This window comes from Nelusetta ayraudi, unplaced genomic scaffold (assembly GCF_046127955.1).
Source record: "Nelusetta ayraudi isolate G7.1 ecotype Tasmania unplaced genomic scaffold, CSIRO-AGI_Nayr_v1 ptg000042l, whole genome shotgun sequence".
NCBI lineage: Eukaryota > Metazoa > Chordata > Actinopteri > Tetraodontiformes > Monacanthidae > Nelusetta > Nelusetta ayraudi.
This window is the reverse complement of record NW_027466092.1, coordinates 16,044,439-16,061,859: the sequence shown is the minus strand read 5'-3', so window position 1 is coordinate 16,061,859 and position 17,421 is coordinate 16,044,439. Positions and strand designations below refer to the sequence as shown.

The 17,421-nt window shown below is 45.7% G+C and overlaps 1 protein-coding gene across 5 annotated transcripts in view; it reads right to left on the bottom strand.

The window, feature by feature from the left end:
- Positions 1-17,421, bottom strand: part of LOC142893914 (thyroid hormone receptor alpha-B) — a 111,004-nt gene that overhangs the window by 59,080 nt on the left and 34,503 nt on the right. For 4 of the 5 annotated variants that reach the window (XM_076034892.1, XM_076034893.1, XM_076034895.1 and 1 more), the window contains exon 3: positions 1,883-1,954. The exons of the other annotated variant lie outside the window; for it this stretch is intronic. The gene's annotated coding sequence lies outside the window, so the exon portion shown is untranslated. The remainder of the gene's footprint in view (positions 1-1,882; positions 1,955-17,421) is intronic. 5 annotated transcript variants of the gene reach the window in all.

The window sequence follows — 17,421 nt, the reverse complement described above, 5'->3', positions numbered from 1 at the left end:
AGAAAATCCACCACTTAAACCAACACAGACCACAGTCTGTCAAGTGCCTCTCCAGGAAGTGTTTATTGAATCCACTTTGCTGAATTAGATTCAGAAGATTTCTTTTTTAATGAAATAATAAAATGGCTTGATGCAAATTAACGAGGCTACAAAAAAAAAGTATGTGGCTACCGGGAGAAGCAAAGGGAAAAAGTTTGTTGCAGCAAACCCGTTTCCATAAAACTCAGGTTCAAAAATAAAAGTGTACAAGCCAGTGCAGCAACTTTATTGCAAACTGGAGGAATTTTGACATTTCCATAAAAATTCGTACTGCAAATTTCTTCTTAATACGCATTTAAACACACAGCAGGGTTGGCTCGGAGTGGGAAACAGCTGACTTGGCCCTGAAACATCTCAAAAGGTCAGCGGTGGTGACAGGAGAACGTTTCTCAGCTGGTCCCCGTCACGATCGGGCGGCGCACACCTTTCGCTTTTACGTCCTATGGGGAAGAGGCTCCTCCTGCCAGACATGCTGTATAGAGTTGCCTTTTCTACTTGGCGCAGCTGCTAAATATTGGATGGCCCCCCCAGCAGCAGGGAAACATGTATATGTCTTTATCTTAGCCTGGGGTGGCGCTCTCCACATCAGGCCGTCCACATAAACAGAAACAGAGAAAGCAGCCTGGGCTGAACCCTTGTGGGAAAGTTTCACGAGACAGATCATTTCAGCATCAAAAACGTTACTATTCCAACCAAAAATCACCCCAAAACATTTTTCACTTTTTTTTCTTTTTCAGTTCAGAGGTTCTGCTTTGCATTTGCGAACCATCACCAAACAACATGGACTTGTTTCAATGGCGCATTTAAATCAAAACAGGACCACCCCCCAGCCCGCCAGTGTTCAACAGAGTCATGGCTGCAGGACAAGCGGCTGCGTGCGTCATCAACGCAAACTAGCAGACAATTTTCCCACTCCTGAGACTAGTGAATATTTACAACTTGTTCCGCAACAGCAAAGCGGCGAAACATAAAAATCAAGCGAGGACAACTAAATTCATCATTGCATCATTTTGCACCTCGCACCCATCATCCCATCACTGTCGCTACCCCTCCGTTGGTCTTGTCTCTTAGCTGTGCCTCATTTAGAAGAAGAAAAAAATAGAAAAAAGGGAGAAAAAATCTTTGCAAGCATCTGGCCAAACAGCTCTGGGGACTCTTCCATCTCATTCGGCCGGAGCTGCTCTGCATTATCCGCCCTCTGCTGCCTCACTAATGCCGGCAGGGACTTAGAGCAGGATTAAAGCTCAATTATGCACTTCCCCATTCTCTCCAGCTGTGCGGGAAAGGGGGCGGAGGAAAGGATGGGGGAGGTGGAGGGGGAGGATGATACGCCGCTGCTAATGGTGGCCACCGTGGCGACGGAAGAAAATGTGACTCTCCCGGCGCACGGCCGCAGAAACAGACTGTGACGAGTGACGGCACACGTGTCGGCACCCCGGCACTTTTTACGGTGCGGACAAAAGCCTTCACTGCGGGCCAGTTGTGTTGTCGAGCGTTGCAAGCTCAGTGGACGACACTTGGAAAGACACATCACACTAGCGGATGACAAACCACGCGGCTCGCTGCGGGCAGATCCATGCACTTTATTATCCGCGCACTTTATCAATTGCTTCTCAGTTCTCACTGGTGCACAAGTTGCTTGATCTAATGGGGAAAATCAAAGATGATGCGATGCTGAAAACACTTTAAAAATGTTTTTTAACCCTAATTTTTACAAATTGGTCAAACAATCTCCTACTCACACACATACTGAAGCAGCATGTCAACACGGAGCATGAACAAGCAAGTAGTCAGTACATGCCCAAGAGTGTGTATGTGTGTGTATATATATAAAACAGCCTACCAGTCATATTGTGCCTGTTTTCTGAGAGATTTCCTCAGGCCTCCTGCGTTTCTGCGTGGCCCCGCCTCCACCCTGAGAGAGAGAGAGAGAGAGAGAGAGAGAGAGAGAGAGAGAGAGAGAGAGAGAAAGAGAGAGAGAGAGAGAATTGTTTTGGGTTAGTGAGCAGTGGAGGATGCGGGCGGGGGTCAAGCAAGGAGGAGGAAGTGAGGGATTCAGCCTACAAAAACCGTCCACCTCTCCCTCCCCATTAACCTTCTGCCCTTGCTTCTGCCTCCCTCTCTTCCTCTATCTGCCCTCGCTTCTGCCTCCCTCTCTTCCTCTATATGCCCTCGCTTCTGCCTCCCTCTCTTCCTCTATATGCCCTCGCTTTTCCGACATCTTCCCACTTCCTTCCTTTACGGCTGTTTTTGCTTTACACACCCTCGCTGCTCTCACATGCTTCTCCCCACAGTGAGAGTCTAACCCTGGCCTCATATGGCTGAGCACACATGAAAGTCAAACATCCATCCATCCATCCAGCCATCTATCTGCCTGGCCCTGCGTCACAGTCATGCGGTACTGCGTGCAGAAAAACATCCTCCTATAGCCGGTATTACTGGTTCTCAATGTCAGAACCAGAACTCCAGCCCCGTGCATTGGGCGTGCATGCTAAACAGCAGCGCTACCTCCAGGGTGAGGCTTTGATGTTTACTCTGCAGATAAGAGTGCCGCAGCAACCCCTCGTGCTAAGCTAGTCGCACTAATGTGGCTGTGGCTGAATCGCTAAATGTGGTCCATGAAGAGGTTTTTGCCGCATTGGCAAATACATCGATTTGGCTTCATTCACAGGCTGGAAAGAACTCAAAATTTTTGAAATGCGACGGCGCAGCTGGAGTGTCAAGGCGTGCTTCGCCTAGCCCAGCGCTACGACTGTTGGGCATGGCTCAGAAAATCTGGTTTTAAAAGTGATAAACTGGCTCTTTTAGGTAGACACGGCCAGATGTGTGACCAAAAAGTTTGGTTGCTAAACAGGCAAATACACAGGATTAGAGTGTGTCGAGGGCTCGAGTGCCTTCAGAGGAAGGCGAGCTTCAAAGTCAAGTCTCTTCATTTTGCTAACCCCTGGGAGAAATGCTATCGCCGCTGCCAGCACGGGATTTTCACCATGCCACAGGCGTGAATGGGTCCCTTTGTTACAGTGAAACTCTATTGGCAAGTCTGTAATTAGCTGAAGGGCTCTTCCCTCGCAGACCTGCCTGGGCCAAAGAGACAGGGCGCAGGGAGAAGAGTGGAGGCCGGGCTCCACTCTGGGGCCAACAATAAGTCTCAGTGCTGGAAGGAGCGGCAAGGCTCACCGTGCCCTCGTACTGCTGCAGCTCAAACTCGCTAATGAGGCAATTTGTTCCGAGAAAAGAACGTGTGAGAAAATGACTTATTGAGCCTTCACATTAGAGGTCAGCATGCTAAAGATCTCGCGGGAGGTGACGCAAGAGAGAGCCGCCGGCAAAGCGGGAGTTGGTGCCCAAAACGGCTTTATTAAAACTTAGCAGAAAGCAGGTTTGCAAAGAATTTCAATACTTCAAAAGCTCCTAACCAAACCTTTTCCAGGCTGTCACACATGAAGACTTTGGTATGCAAAATCTTTCAAGACCTCATGGGGGGCGAAACCTTTTGTTGACTGGGTTAGGTTCAGGGATGAAGGACAACACACGACTTGGACCTTGACAGGTGGCGCTGAACAACAGCCGTATCTCCTGATTCCACAGATCACCCTTCTGTTCTCCTTGCTGTCTTGGTTTTCACAGCCACATTAGGGTGGCAACAAGCTTGTGGGTAAAAAGAAATTCCACTACCACCGCAGCCAACAGCTATTTAAAGCCAGGCTCCCTTGAGCTAAAGAAATTCACAAAGGCATTTTATCAGTTTCACACAAGACAGCCGGGTGATGAGCCATAACTCTTTGTCGTTTCAGACTAAGAGGCATTTGCAACAATAATAATGAGGACAAGATGTTATTGCAGTGAAGTCATCAGTAATATCTCAAGGTGAGCACGAGACTTTCTGGCACGAAATCTGCACAAAACCTGCTTCACTGGCATGAAGGATGAGGGAAAAGGCAAAGGTCTGTCTATACATGCGGAAGTGAAAAGAAATATGTATTTAAAAAAAAAAAGTTCAATTGTTTTTGTATCTCGGTCTGTCAGAACGTTTCTGCTCGAGGGCAGTGTTTAGACTGTGGAGGCTAATGTTGTACAGCTTTATCATATATAATATTCACATCATTTTTAGGCAGACAGAAGATAAGACAGCACCAAGATATGACATACTTTAATTGGAAGTGCAGTCATCATATGTCTTATGCTAGTTTCAGTTCAAGTGCTGAGGGGTGATCTGGGTCATGTGCAAGTGCTATATTTACGCCAGCAAGACAGTTTGTCTATATAGTGTATCTGATCTAATACCAAAGAGGGAACAAGTAACATAAATAAGTCTACATATCTGAACTGTAGGAAGAGACAAGTCATCAGAGGTAGCTTATATATTTGCTTTTTCTATGTAATTAACGAAGCATATACGTATATCTTGTATATATGTGAAATGTATTGTGACAGCAACTTTCGTTTGAGGTTGCTTTGGCGAAATGCCACCACATAAACCAGCCGTACAGAGCACATCGCCAATAAACTCACACAGGAGCAGGATGTAAATAGGCAACTTCCTACTTCCTGTTAAAGAGACCGCAGCCCTGCAGGTAAACAACACTTTGCAATAATGCTGCAGAAGCTAATGCACACAAGGTAATAATCAACCGTGCAAAGAGTGCAGAGAAGGATCGGAATGAGTAACAATCAACACTCTGAGAATTCAAATAGATAAATAAAAATGCAGCAGAGTTTAAGCTTGATCTTATTTCATTATTAGACAGAGGCGGAAATGTCGACACAGAAAAAGAAAAAAGGGCAACATTCACGAAAGAGCCGAGTCCCATGTGCTTCATGTCAGATTGTTTGATACCAGTATGACCAGCTAAGCTAGTTGCCCTCCAGCCCCCAGCGTGGTTTGTCAAAATAAGACTGCAAAACCTGGCAGATATAAATCCTGTAGATAAACAGCAAATTGATTGTTATTGGAAAAACTGTTGCAAAGTATTTCCCTTCCACCTCTTTCTTCAAGCTATAGCGGTAAACACATACTGACACTGGCTGGTGCCCATCGAAACAGTGTAGGCAAAGTGTGCACGGTGCCACGAAGATGGAACCACATCAAACGGCCGCAGAGGACTTGAGGAGGCTCAAAACAGAAAGAGTACAATCATTAAGGGGAACTCCAACAGAAAAGGTCTTCAGGGTAAAAAAAAAATCTGTCAGTGGGCCCCCAAAAGGTTCACCACTGCACCCCCGCTTTGGTGGCCGACTGAGTCTTTGAACTTGGGGGCCGGGGAATTCTGACGGGCCTGTCAAGGAGGCCGGATGATGGATGGGAAGAGTCGATCTCGGCACGGCCGTCCTCGCCTTCAAAAAGCAGGCAGCTTGTAATCAGGCAGGCCGAGCCGTGAGCAAACCCAGTGTGGCAGCCCGCGAAAGAGTCGTGGTTTAACACGGCGTCGACCCGAAATACAAAAGAGGCAGAATCGCAACTCCGGACGTCTCAGCGCAGAGGATACGACTTGAGGCATGAGAGCGGCGGGCAGCGTTTGCCTCCAGGAACACTTTGAGCAGCCCTCTGAACAGCTGCAAAGGAACGATGGTCCTGTGAAGTCAAGTCTGAGGAAGATTACAAGTGAAGTGAACACAGAGCTGGTTTTGATCAAGTAGCTGTCAGTGTTGGCTGTGGAGAACTTGTGCAGTTTTGCTGTAAAAATCACCAGGCCAGACTCCTTGTTGCGGATTTTCCTGCGGCTTCCTTGTGGGACGTGGCTCAGGGCCAATCTGTAGTGGCTTTTCGGAGGGGGGAAGAAAAGCAGGTTCGCTGGCAATGGCTATGGCCAGTTCACGTTAAAGAAAGAAAAAAGAAAAAAAAGCTAGCCCGAGGGCCTGCTGTGGGGATTGGACTTGTGGGAAAGCTTATAATAATGGTCGGAAGGCTCACCAGTGAAATCCTTTGGTTTTAAAGTGGGACAGACGCAATTTAGGAAAAGACCGGGCTGGAGATTAGCGGCGGCAGGCAGGAACCTCAGGGAGCTGCTCGGTAACATCAGGACAGGTTTGGTTTAGCCACCACGCTGAGTGCCACAGATGAAATGTGGAAAAAGGAAATTACGGTTCGGCTGCAGATCAACAGGAAGAGTCGATCTGCAGTGGTGCTGTTCCAAAACACAACACCACAGAGTGGTGCAGCGTTAAAACAGACACAATGAATTCAAGTGAGTGCCAACTATTTGATAGTAGATGGCAGTTAAACTAATTTATTACTACATCATCAACATAGGCTTGACAGTGTGCAAACACTGCAATTTCCCTGTTGTGGGATAATGAACATTTTTCTTCTTCTTCCTAAATCAGGGTTGGATATAGATTGCAATGGCACTGCAACTCTTAATGATACTGCATGGTGGTGGTACTCTAATCAATACCTTTCAAGAAAAAAAAAGAAATTGAATTGCTTTATTTTCTCGTTCAAAAAAAAAACTTAGGTTTGACATTTTTCCAACTAGAAATGTGAATTTGTGCTTTTTAACAAATCTGGCTTTGCTGTGATGATGCAAACGCAATGAAATTCTGTCCCTGGATTTTTTCCCCCCCAACTCTAATCTGAAGACAAGAAAAACTGTTTACTCCCAAAACAACAGCAAGTTAATCTTCAACAGTAAGATCAGGTAAGTGTGGCTGAACTCGCCTTGCTTGCGATACCAAATGCACTACGTCCTTCTGGCAGGCAGAGCAGAAACATCAGTATCTATCTAGCAGGCGGCAGGCTTGACTCACTGACAGGCAGGCAGATCTCTTTATATTGAGAACAGCGAAGATACATCATGTCAGACAGATACGTACAAGACAATGTCGGGGGGAGGGAAGAGGGTGGGGGACGCTCCTCCCCTGCCGCTACTCGATGCTGAGGTCTTGAACAGTGTGGCCCCTATCTACTCTATAATTAACAGTAAGAGTATAATTAACATTAAAGTCATTAAACATTACATCAAACTATCCGTTAAAGACACCACAAAAAAAAAAATCCCTTGAGCAACATTGGACAGGAAATATAAAACTTCCACTGTCAGCCATGTGGTGGGTTTGCTACCGGCACTCCAGGAAGGAACCCCAAAACCTTTTCCTGCAGTGTGAAATTACCACCGTCTGAAGCCACTGCATGTCTCAAACACATTTGCCGCATTTCTGCAGCGTTTCTGTTTGTTTGATGTAACAAATCGAGCAGCCGTGGCGAAGAAAACTTCAGTCAGCGAGAGGCAGAGCTGGGAGAGTCGACCAGGGAGGCTCAGTGTCATCAGTGGCCCAGATACCTCTGGGGCCGCTGGACACGTCTGGGGGCCCAGTGGCACTGCGCACAGTTGCAAAACTTTTCTGGTGTTTCTAGTGTAACAAAAAAAGCTGCTTTCCCACAGGGTGGTACTTATTTTGATGTTGTTCATAAACATATTTTCACCATTCTGGGCAGACTTGAGGGTTATCTTGAGTCAGAATATTGAGCATTACATCAGTGAGAAGTAAAATTGGACTAACAGGAAAACATCTCTGCTCACGTGGAACTGATGTCCGTTGGAGGGCGAAGAAAACAAACCAAATAGATCCATCCCGCTCAACTAGTCATCATCCAGAACAAAAACACGCTCTGGGTTGGAATTCTTTCTCTTTCTCCCTCTCTCCCTCTCTTTCTGCCGCTCGGGATGAAAACATCAGGAATCAATTGGCGGGGGCCATGTGTGCCGAGCGAATCCGTGGATGTAAACTGTTTGGTTTCACATACATGGATGGCTGTGCATACCCCAAACGCCACACCCCGCACGCACACAAACAGTAATTGTCCTCCGAGTGAGTCGCTTGCACGTCTGGATTGGGGAAGAGAGGAGGTGGTAGAGGAGGACTGCACATAGTGTCAGTCCAAGGGCGGGCGATTAGTCCTGGCCAAAGAGAGGATTCACTGTACGGGCTGCCATAAAACACACAGCGCTGGGACAGGCAAAGTGAGGAGGGGGAGGAGGGCTGTAAGGAGAGGGGTGACGCGGACGCGCAGGACACAGAGGGACGGCGGCAGGCGGCACACACACACAAGGCCTTGTTGATGAGAGGCTGCACAGCTGGACGGTTCAAGGAGACAAAAGGCTTGGCTGGTGGGCAAAGAAATGGCAACGGCCGCCCCAGAAGGGGGGACAATGAGAGCAGGGCTTGTCAAAATGAGAATTTACTGCCGGGCCGAAGCTGCAAACAGCTTCTCTCCGAGGCCTCGGTGCTGCCTCGGCGCAACGTGCGAAGGAGCAGCGGCGACACAACGGGAGTTTCTGTCCGAGGTGACGCGGCGGCGGAACACAAAGATTACACTCGTAGTTGCAACCCCCCCGCAGGCCTTGTAAACAACACGGATCTATTTCTTTCTTTTTTCTTTTTTTTTTAAAGTGTCATGTCTGCAAAAAGCTGCTGAAATACGCTGCGGTAGAAAAAACAGAGAAGACGCAGAGCGCGATCTTGGAAACGAAAAAGAAAAAGGAAACAAGTGTGAAGACGCAAGCTAGCAAGTCAGTGTGGAGTGGCGACCTTGGAGAACCTGGAAGGATCACAACAGCGCAAAACACCTCGCTGCTGGAGTTGGTGGGATTATTGCATGAGGGTCCAAGGTGGAGGTGGGGCTTCAATGACATGGTTCCAGAAAAGATATGTGTTCTCAACATGGAAATGCAACTCCGTGGCTTAGTTTTGTTTTGTTTTGTGTTTGTTGTTAGGGCTCCCAGAACACCCGTCTCATGCAGATGAAACATTCATATGATTAAAAAAACATTTGCAGATACAGACGCATAAATTGAGCGCGGGCAGCTTCTTTTCCCAACCGTTTCTGGTTCAGCCAAAGCTGATGAAACTGGGGCGTCAACTCACTTTTTGACATTTCCTTCTACACCATCAACTTTCTTCATCTCAGGCAGTTTTTGGAATTCTCAATTAAAGAACAAAAACAATCAAATGAAAAAATAAATGATGACATTTAAACTCTGGCATCTGATTGGCTGTCATCTTGTGGTTCTCAGAATTGACACTGCATTGTGGGAGATGGAGTTTATGGTCAATATACACCAGCTGGTCACTTTATAAGGTACAATATTCAAGTGCTTGTTCACACACGTATAGTAACTCCATGCACTGAGGCATCTAGATGTGGTGAAGATCACTTGAGTGGGGATTTAGGCTGACTTTGACCACGGCCTGGTTGGTTCACACACTGCTGATCTACTGGGATTTTCACCACATCACAACCATCTCAACGGCTTACAGTGAATTGTCCCAAAAAAGAGAAAACGTACAGCGAGCAGCAGTTTTGTAGTGGAAAACGCCTTGCTTATGTTGGGGGTCAGAGGTCAGAATGGGCAGACTGGTTGGAGACGACAACCACTGCTTGCAACGGAGGTCTGAAGAAAACGCACCACTCAGTGCAACCTTGCAGAAGTGCATCGATACACACTCACCAGCACAAACAGCGGCCTGATTTTTGTGAGTATAATACAGAATCACACACACACACGATTCTCTTTCTTGCAACCATTCATCCTCATCGCACACACACAGACTTCCACTTGCTATTCCAGACATGTTGTTAATATTTACAACACTGCACTGGTTTGTAAAAGTTAAGGACAATACATTCCTTGTTTAACATCCCCAGATGGGGTAACCCCCCCCCCCCCCCCCCCGCCCCATACCCAATTCTTTTTGATGAAGAAGGCACTTTGACATGTTTCAAACAACATCTGTGGCCGTCCTTTCCCTTCCCTTCCCTTCTCCGCTATCATCGAGCAGCATTTGCACCAGAAAACGGCTGCAACACATTACTCCATTGTATGAGGACAGCACTGCTGCTGCAAGGGGTCTTTCAATCTAAACTATGGAAACAAAAGAAGTCTGATGTCAGAACAAAGTGGGGTGGGCTCAAGGGGTCCGACTTTGGGGGAATATTTACCATATATTTCGTAAAATTCTTTCTTGCTGACATCCTTCCCGGCTTGCTGGAGGGGAGCCCTTCAAACCCAACTGTGTCCTCAAAGAACCTTCCGCGATTTGGTTTGTAATGGTACAAAAGGTGGAAAGAAAAAATGCTATTCAAGTTTATCTGTGCTTTGATTCAGTTTTTTTATGTATATATAAATATATATCGTTGCCCAAATGATCCTCAAAATCTTTTATACAGCTTCAACCTATGCTGAAGCCAAAAGGACATGAATCTGATTTGAACACTTAACCAACAAAAAAAAGGAAGAAGTGTTGATAAACCTTACACTGACTGAATGTGAAAATGAGAGGAATGCATGGGAAAACATGGCTCTCTCTGTTTTGTTTCCCATGGACAAAATAAAAAAAATGTCAAATCTCTTTCTGGCCTGTTAAAGCAAACACAAAAGCTTTCCACTTTTCTGTGCTAGAAAATAATTTACGATCCCACAAGTGACTCCGTCCGCGGGGAATCCACGCAGGAAAGGCAAGAAGGAAGCTCAACAGGTGCACGACAACAGCTGAGACCCAACCAAAGCTCAAGACCTGCGGTAAATCACTCCTGGCCTGGGACCAGAACAGAAGCTATCATCGAGGAAGGCTAAACGCGATTAGTGTCCGGTGGTAATCTACCGCCTATTCATTCCTGCTTAGAGTAGGTGACACATTTGATTCAGAGGATTAGTCCACCTCTCCTCATGGAGCAGGGCAGGCGAAATCAAAGCGCTCACATTATGGTGGTGCCCGGTGGGGGGAAAAAAGGGAAGGAGCTGTGTGGAAGAAGAGGAAACACTATCAAAGAAGCAGAAAGAGGAACTGAAGCCATGAGCCCAACACCCTTCCATGATTAAAGCAGACAGACTCCTTTGTGCCGCTGTGCTATCAACATCACCCAAGCACACTGCAGGGGCTACGGGTGCACCAAGTTCTCCGGTTTGCCCTCTCGGAACATACGTGATGAGAAGCCTTGAGGCATCGGGGCAATTTAACAGAAATGGGATGCTGCAGCACTAGGTTCTGACAAGACCGGAAGCGAAAGGTTTGTCTTTGACCTCGATAAGCACATTGTTAGAAGAAGAAGGTAAAAGGGTGTAGAAACAGAGTGAGGTTGAATTGATCTGATTCTACAAATTACAAAAGGTGCAGGACCTTCAGATTCAGATTTCACCTCCCTCTAGTTTTTTAATCTGTTGCTCAGCTGGTTCGCTGCAAGTACAGTGCAAGGTTCCTATTGTTGTGGATAAATCTATGGAAGCAGCATCAAACCAAGACAACAGCAGTCTTTAAAAACCAGCAGTGATGCTGCTTACAGCGCTCTCGGAGAGTAGTGAAAGAAATTTAAGAACAATGGGGTTAGGGTTAGGGTTAGACAAGGAGTTCACACTCCTCTCAATAGTTCATGTTGAATTAATGGTGCTCATGTTTAGAAATCAAGGGAAAGCAGCAAGCTGACGGGGCCTTTGTGTTTCAATCAACCCGTGTCTCCTAGTGGAACCAATTTAGAAGTTAACCTTGTGTTTTTCATTTGCTTTTGTGTGTTTTTTCTTTTAATTCACTGATTTTATGATGGCACGCAACAATGGGAGGGGGTGAGGAACATGTGGGAACATGCTTAAACTGTGACTGCAGCAAAGGGCAGGGGGCTCAAACACTGCGAGAGATGATTAGCTGAGGCACTGACAGCCTTTGAAGTTATTATAAGACTACAGCGATGCAAATTAGAAGGCTGCCAGAGTCGGGTTAATTAGCACTTAACACGAGTGCCAGTGTGAATTGATCAAGTCCCCATTTAAAGTGTTTGTTGTTTTCTTTTGATAGCGCAGCAACGCATTGTGACACAACAAGCAACATGGGGGAGTCTAGTGGTTGACGTCATTACACAAAGCCCCAACATTGAAAAAAAGAAAGAATCCAGATCCATATGACAGACCACAGGATGTCACATGTGGCTGCGGTTCTGTCATCTACGACTCTGAAATTCCCTGTGAAGCATCTGCGAATGCTTTGCCAACCCCAATCTCCACTTTTGTTTGAAAATTGAAGCGTTCCTCTCTCGTGCTGCAAAGATAAAGAACAAAGAGGTGCAAACAGGGACTGCAATGGAGATCAGAACCAAGCGAGGCACAAGTTTTTGTCTGCGCCTGCATTTGTCAAGAGGTTCAGCTCATTATGCAACACTTTTTAAAACTTATTTTGTTATCTTATATATTTTTTCATTTTTGATGCTGTACCATAGTATATTATTAGCATTTTTTTGTATTATCAATATCATTAAAGTATCTGGCAAAGTGTAAGCTAAAGTGGAAATACTAGGTGACAAACTGGCACCTAGGCGACTAGCAAACTAGGTAACACTCGGTCGGGGAGTAAAAGCTACTGGTTCTTAGAAAGCATATTCCGGACTTTGGATAGTTTAAGGTGATGATTCTCGAGGAATAACTTTTTTCTAGAACTTTGGAACATCTGAGTGTTGCTGGAACATGGGTACAGTTTCCTATCTACATTATCAAGTTTCAAAACCCTGATATGAGCTATAGGTTAATGTGAGTGGCGAGCTCGCTCCTTGCACTGCCTCAGGGTTGAGCGCCATCAGGATCAAGCAGAATCAACTGCTGGAAGCGATGCGCCTCAGACGTTTTTATTGATAGAAGTCAGTGGATTGTTTGCTGCGTGTTTCTGTTTAGTTTCATGATTTAAATCCAATGTCTTGTTATTAATAATGTCTTTCTGGGACTGTGGTTTAGCATTGCTGCATTGTATTAGACATCTAAGAGCAGTCCAAATTCTTGGACACCATGTGGTGTTCCTTGGTCTATTCACGTCTTTCAGCAAACAATCAAAGACAAGCCCTGTATACCCCTTCAACATTTTATGGCCATTACACAACTGTCTGGGAACTGTCATGTTTGCATTACGCAAAACAATGACTGGCTTTACAGCTTTACAAAGGTATATGGCGTATTGTTTATTGCTGCCTGGCAGACTGGTGTGCTTATTTGTGCATTTTGTCCGAAACTTCTGTGTGAAGAGGCAAAAATAAATTGAAAAATATCCACATACACGTCTGGTTGGCCGGCGAAGCCTCTTTATGCCTCCACGTACTTTCATTTCTGCGCGTGTCTCGGCCTATTATTTACTGCTCTCCTCTGTGGTATTTTACATTCTCTTTGCTTGAAAGTCCGCAGCGGTGGGATAAAATGTGAATCCCTGTCAGGTTTAGCATGCGAGTGTCGTCGTATGGTTTCCACAGATACACTCGCGCATACACACTAGAGAAAGGAGCAAATTGAGACCCTTAGAAAGCAACCGTGTTATAGAGGTTGCCTTGACCTGTGCAACTGGGTCAGTACATTGAAGAGAGAGAAAAGAAAGAAATTACTTTTGCTTTCTTTTCATTGAACAGCGTTCCGCAAACTCATCGGTGACGTTCACACACCCTTAGGACTGAAGTGTTTGCCTGTCCTGTTACTCTTACAGCCATGTGCGATCCAGGCAGGCAAATTAGCACTTACTAGCAATCCAGCTATCCAGTCAAAAAGAGTAATGTATCAACAATAAATTCTAGCAACAGGGTAATGATTTGTTATTGTGTTATTGAGTGGTTAATTCACTTTTTTTTTTTATTATTATTAACTTTGGCTAGTTATATGCTACTTCTGAGGTTACTTTTAAAAGACAAACAACAAGAAGGCAACAGATGGAATTCAACATGTTAAACAAAATACATAGGGACTCTTGCTGTCATTTATTTAGACCTCTTCTGTTTGAGGACTTTATCATCATGATTTATCATCAGATTATAAGACATAAAGTTGTAAAGTATCACCTTTCAGGTATCATTTGATAGTGTTTCTAGATGTACACTGAGTAAAAAAGTCCTATAGCTCAGAAATGCATAAAGGGGCGAATAGGGATAGGCTAAAACAGTCAAATCATTGCCGTTCCACCTTAACGATCCGAGGCCACAGATAACATATCCCTCAGAAAGCCCTTCTATATGTTGATAAGCAAAACAAAACAAACTACTAGAACTGTTTTCCCTCTGATAAATCATTCCATTTCACAGTCCTGTCATAAAAACCTGAATTCTGCAGCAGTACTTTGTGCAGACACACCCTTATTTGTCTTAGCTCGGCTCCAGCCGTGGTCTCTGCTCCACTGCGCACAGTACTGTACATTATGTTCTTCAGCGAGGCCTTGCGCTGTGCTACATTCTTTGGATTGGCGACTCTCCTATCACTGTCAAGCGATTATGCGTTGTGATGACCTCACCAGCTGTCCTGCCTGCTAACATCGATGTGAGCAAATACGCCGGACAAAGATCAGATTCCACATCCATTTCATTAACATTCTCAGGCTGAAAGGAAAGCTGAACGTGCACTTTGGTGCTATTTGCTGTCAGAGTCCCAGCGAATGGACGGAGCTGCCAGAGCATGCAAAGAAGAAGCATCTGCTTCTGAAGCTGCTGTGAACTTTGGTTTAATTCCAGTCCGAGCCGTTCCCGAGATGCCCTCACTTGTACAGGAGCCGCAGCAGCGTAGTGGACAGAGGTCTTCTGAGGTAACCCACGCTAGCGTGTGCAGTTCTGTTCTTGGCAGCGACTGGATTGTGCAACCCTGCCAGCCCCGCCGGACCCTCTCTGCGTACTTGCACCTAGAACAGGCCAAACCATACATTCTGTACCCTGTGCAACTTCTTTGCACTGCTGGCCTGGATTCGACTCGGCCTTGTTTGTTTTCCATTACAGTTGAGTACGACCTTAACATGGGTGCAGTCAGCTGAGCAAAAAGGCATGAAAAATAAATAATTTCAGGATCATAATTTTGTCCGCTTCTCCTAACAAATCCTTAATGTCTGCTGGTACCAATGATCAACCATCAGCTGGGACCTTGCTAGACCCTGCAGGTCGCTCCGTCACGCTCCCTCTCTCACTCACCGTTGGCCACTGTTGCCAAGTAATTTTATTTTTATTTTTTTAAATGGCGGGTTTGGTTCCTAGTAAAGCAGTTGCTCTCTTTAAACCCTGTGTTGTCACTCGCTGCCCAATCAGAGGCGTGCATTCTGCTGACGTAATAAAAACACACACTTGACAATAAAAAAATACTTTCGGTTTGACGCGATTCACTTGGAACACCGGCCGAGTAGGCACTAAAATAATACCACCTGGTAACAAGTGCTACCACCGAGCAGGTACTCATGGAAAAGCCCCATTAGTGTTGACAGACTGGAGCATTCAGGGCCAGTTGGCACCACCATGACGTGACTGCAGAGGTGAGGCTGGAGAGCAGCAAAGAGGCTTTAATGTGTCTCGTATACGTGTTTAAGAGACCTTTTCTGAAGCGAAGGACGAGCTGGACTGACCACGCCCATTCCCCCCCAAAAAAATTCAACTCATTGTATCTAAAATTGACAGAAGAACAGCAGTTGTGTTGGAAGATGAATAAAGCAATGTGCTACTTTTTGTTCTTCGCTGTTGTCCTTTCTCCACAGACCAACATACAGTAGGCTTTGTTGTGGACATTTGGCATTTCAATGGCATCTCTTTAGTGAGTCTACTGTGTTTTGTTTTTTTTTTCTCCAGTGGACATGTGAACTAATTATATATGCACAACAGGGTAGGGCTGCATTGATTAGCATGGTGGCCTCACAGTTCCATTCCCGACAGGACTCTCTGTATGAAGCCTCCCTGTGGCTCTGGCTTCCTCCCACAGACATCCACATTCGGCAAAAATTGGAAAATATTTTCCTCTGTGTGAATGCAAATGGTTGTGGCCCTGCAATGATCAGGGGACTTATCCAGGGTCTATCCTGCTTCACCCTCGGGCAGCTGGGATAGACTCCAGCAGTGCAGGAGAAGCAGTGATAAGAAATGAACGGATGGACGGATGCATGTGTCTGTCAGAAGCTTCCGTGCCGTGTTAGACCCATCTCTATTATTTTGACTTGTTCTTCTCCTACTTCAAATCAAAACACTGGAAATACGGTATTTCTTTTCAACTCCTCAATGTCACGCGACATCGCCTACACCAGGTTTAAAAGAGAGGATTTCACACACAAGGTTTAATCACGTTAATCTTTTCATGTTCTGTGAAATGGTTCTCAGTTTCCATTGCAGAAAAGATCCTAAATTCAGAGTAGACGCTCCTTTTGATAATATCTGAAGGTTTGACACTTCAATGAAGCCACGTAACCTCCAGAAAACAAACAGTGAGCGATAACCATGGAGGCAGGTCAGAACAGTCAGCACGGGGCTTTTGAGAGAGAACATATTGGGCAAAGCGGCGTGTAGCATGGCTTTGAGCAGCTTCAGCAGTAATAAACGGAGATAGAGATTATCTCATGCTAACAAAGAATGTGTCTTTATAGAACCCTTGCAATGTCCAAACACTGCAGCAGCCTAAATATGTTTCATGCCTTGGAGTAGCTCACGCAGCAGTCTGCATTCACAAGTAGCCTTGTGTTCTACACTGTGACTCAGTCCTGATAGTCAAGGACCCACCAGTTTTCATTTGCCCATTCGTGGGCCATTTTTTATTATTTTCTCTCAGTAAATAAGTATAAAATGAGAACTGTCATCACTTGTGTGAACCCTCAAGCGTTTATGTTGCGACGCAGCTCTGAAAGAGGCTAAATGTTAATCAAGGCCTGGCCACGTGATGAGGCCTGGCTGGCTGGACGCGCATTGCACAGGCAGGACAGCAACATCGGCACGTGTTCCAGCTCCTTCGGAGGAAACACTGGGAATCTGGAGCAGAACTTAACGGCAGGGACGAGCGGCAGGCAGAGAGGGATATAAACGAGCCCCACCAAGGAGCTGCTGAGGCACCGGGGGCCAGGGGAGCGAGGCACAGCCAGAGGGCTAATGAGCAGCAGGCATCCCAGGATCTCACCCAAAACTCTCAAGCTGTGTTTAGCAGCTCCGTAGATGTGAAGACGTATATATCATAGGGCTCCGCATGAAGGCAGAGGGAGGGAGAAAAAAGGAAGGCTGAAAACCTAAAGAGCAACCGCAGCATCGTTGTTTACAAACACGAGGAAGGCTGTTAACCAGCCTGAGAAGGTTCTCAAACAGACACGAGTGTGACTGTTTCACTGCCATTACAGATGAGAATGCGTAAAACACAGTTAGGTTTTGAAACCTTTTGACTGTTTTCCTTTTAAACTAATTATGTTTATGTTATGTTTATGAATTTAACACTGAAGGCTGAATGCTCTGATTTAATTCTCCCTTATCAAGAAAAAAAAAATCAATGAGCTTGTTCTGGATTTCCTTGCATGAAGACAGGATGTGTAGCAATGCCAGTAACCTAGTCAGTGTTGTCAACTCAGTAGCTATTGGCTGTCCTTAACGTCCAAAATTACATTACATTTGCATAACTGGCTATGTATCTGCCAGCAATTGAGCCTGTAGGA